Here is a 2640-nt window from a genome sequence, read left to right as displayed (position 1 = left end):
TGTAAAGTAAAACCCAACTTATAAACAAAATTGCCATGGAAAAATTCATATCAAAAACTTGTCGTGCTATTTTAATTAAATTTGACATGTTCTGTTTGAGAAAAATGCCATCTTTTTTTACCATGAAAAATGCCATATTTGTAAAGCAAACACAAATTATGTACAAAAAATTGCCATGGCAAATTCATATCAAAAATTGCCATGGTAATTAATAAAAATATGCCATGTTTTGTATGGGAAAAAATGTCATGTATGAAAAAGTAAAACTCAACTTATGAACAAAATTGCCATGGCAAATTCATATCAAAACTTGCCATGCTATTTTAATTGAATTTTTTATGTTCTATATGAGAAAAATGCCATCTTTGTAAAGCAAACACAAATTATGAACAAAAAATTGCCATGGCAAATTCATATCAAAAATTGCCATTGTATTTTAATTAAATTTGCCATGTTCTATATGAGAAAAAAATCATGTATGTAAAGCAAACACAAGTTATGAATAAAATTTGCCATGAAAGATGTATGTTATAAATTAGCATGGTCTTTTAATTATAGATGTCATGCTTTTTGTAAGGAAAAATGCCATGTATATGTTCATGTAGAGAAAAATGTCATGACCCAATAACTACATTTGCCATGCCTCGTGCATTTATAGTTCTGTCATGCCATGATGGTAACATCAATTTGAAACATTTTCATGAAAAAAAACAAAATTCATAGGTTTGCCATGTTCAAATCTGATGTTCATAGAGCGTACATGGTTTCTAAACTTAAGTTGACATGCCACGGGATTTGCCATGATCCATAAATTAAATATGCCATGGTCAATTACTAAATTTATTTTTTCTGTTTGAACCCCAACTACAGATTGCCCGTGACATCAGTGTGTGCTTGAAAATTGTCCACGACAACTCCATATGCTAACTCCAAAAACTACAGATTGGAAGTAACCAAGGTAAATGTGGGGGTCAGATTTCTAGCACAAAAACAACATGGCAAAAACTACAGACTGATGCCATGACATCTCTACCACTGTAAGAAGATTAAATCACAAAGATCTTCTATGCAGTGGTGACAGAACATATGAAAATGCCATGGTAAATTTTGTTCTTGCTAAAAGCATATAAAAATGGAAAAATTGTAGTGGGGGTTTCCATATACAGCCACCAAACTCCTCTGTAACTACCATTCTACCAATATTATTAGTAATACTTCATACTGAACTAGTAAAAATGGCTGGAAGAATCTCTGAGAACTTTATTACAATAGTGCCGAGTTTCCTTTTTATAACTAATGCTGGGATCGATTCGCAGCCTAAGCGTAACACTAAGCTGACCTCATGAACAATTTAATCGAAGGAAGAGAAGTACACGAAGGGATCAATACTTACACACTAGACAAGCAAACAGCCAAGCCCACCATGCCTCCACCAACGATAGCAACGTCGAGCTCATCATCTTAAACTTTCACACCCCCAACCTTCTCCGCGCGATCCTACATGTCAACACACAGATTCACCATCAGTTACACACATTTGGAATGAAACCTCAATCAATCTCGCAACTCGCAGCGCCGTGAATGAGCCATTTCTCTTAACACTACGGGGTGACAGCATAGGTGATTACAGGGGAGAAAAGTACCTGTGAATTGGCCACCCTCGCCAGCGCTCCGTTGACCAGCGCCTCCTTTCAAAGCAGCTGCTGGTGCACAAGTCGGAGGCGTACATGCCCTCGTCGCCGAGTTCGCCGCCCGCCGCGCGCAGCGCCGCCTCCGCTCGCCTGACTCAAGCTCGATGCTCTCGTCGCCGAGTTCACCGCACGCCGCACGTAGCGCCGCCTCCGCTCGCCTGGCTCAAGCTCGACGCCCTCGTCGTCGAGTTCTCTGCCCGCCCTCGGAGACGGCACAGCCCACTCGTCTTCGCCGCTCGACACCACGACGTTGGTCCCAGTGGAGCTGCGAGACAGTGAACTACTTTCCTGGTCTCCGCCGCCACCTGCCTCCTCTCCGACATCACCGCCGTATGGTCGCTCTCCTGAGTGTGCCCCTAGGAGAGAGATGGGTGGGATGTAGAATGGGCGGTGGGGCAAGAGGATAAGACCCGAGAGGCGTTCGCGACGAGGCGTTTATTTTCCGGAGTTAATTGCACAGAAGTACCACAATTGTGGCATCACATGCAAATTGGTATCACGATTGCTGCATCGGCAACCCCGTCAAGTACGTCTCCTCGGCAAGGTGCGCATCTGACTCTCGACGCTCGAGGCCGGCCGCATCCACACGCACTGGTACGCGTGCATGGCTATTTTATATAGGCCGATCGAGTTTCACTGGAATCCACTTGGTTCGCTAGGCATGACGCCAATTTTCCACGCGCGCATGACCCAGCAGAGCAAGCGATCGAGCAAGACGTACATGCAGATCTGCTTTCCTGACATGATATGGATCCAATCATGAGCGTGCGCAAGAGTCAAAGATTCAGATAGCATGCAAAGTGGCAGCATCTGTACCGTACATACGCTCATATCCCTCCATGCTGGCGACATCAAGAATTCAAGATGGGGGAGCTCCATCTCGCCATGCGTTTCTCGAGCAGCGACAACTACTGCATTCATAGGAGGAGCAGGGGCGCGAGACAGAAAG

The 2640-nt window shown here is 43.8% G+C and overlaps 1 long non-coding RNA gene across 1 annotated transcript; it reads right to left on the bottom strand.

The window, feature by feature from the left end:
- Nucleotides 1-1161: 1161 nt before the first annotated feature.
- LOC120971246 (uncharacterized) lies at nt 1162-2103 on the bottom strand. Its single transcript, XR_005765688.3, has 2 exons — nt 1644-2103; nt 1162-1497 (listed from the first exon to the last, which is right to left on the bottom strand). It is a non-coding gene; the product is annotated as an uncharacterized lncRNA (long non-coding RNA).
- Nucleotides 2104-2640: the final 537 nt, after the last annotated feature.

Source organism: Aegilops tauschii, chromosome 2 (assembly GCF_002575655.3).
Source record: "Aegilops tauschii subsp. strangulata cultivar AL8/78 chromosome 2, Aet v6.0, whole genome shotgun sequence".
NCBI lineage: Eukaryota > Viridiplantae > Streptophyta > Magnoliopsida > Poales > Poaceae > Aegilops > Aegilops tauschii.
The sequence above is the reverse complement of the archived record's forward strand: the minus strand, read 5'-3'. Positions and strand labels throughout refer to the sequence as shown.